The following is a 317-nucleotide window of genomic DNA, read 5'->3' on the forward strand; positions in this document are numbered from 1 at the left end:
CGGGGCGCGAGGCTCACCAGGCCTGCAGGGCCGGCACGTCAGACCACCGCAGGCAGAGCCAGCCCTCCGCAGGCTGCGGCCAGACCGTACCGTTCTCCGCCTCCTGTTCGCTGCCCCACCCCAGGTCAGAATTAGTCGTGGCAGTGGGGTCCGCGCCGCGCCCGGCCCCGCGGTCCGCCCGCGGCCTCACCTGCGCTTCCCCACCAGCCCCTGCAGCAGCCGCTGCAGCCTCGCGCTGTCCCGCAGGCGGCTGAGCTCGCTGGTGAACGTCCCGTCCGAGTGTCGCTGGGCCCTGCGGGGCGGCGGGAAGGGCAAGG

Source organism: Dipodomys ordii, unplaced genomic scaffold (assembly GCF_000151885.1).
Source record: "Dipodomys ordii isolate 6190 unplaced genomic scaffold, Dord_2.0 Scaffold166, whole genome shotgun sequence".
NCBI classification, from domain to species: domain Eukaryota; kingdom Metazoa; phylum Chordata; class Mammalia; order Rodentia; family Heteromyidae; genus Dipodomys; species Dipodomys ordii.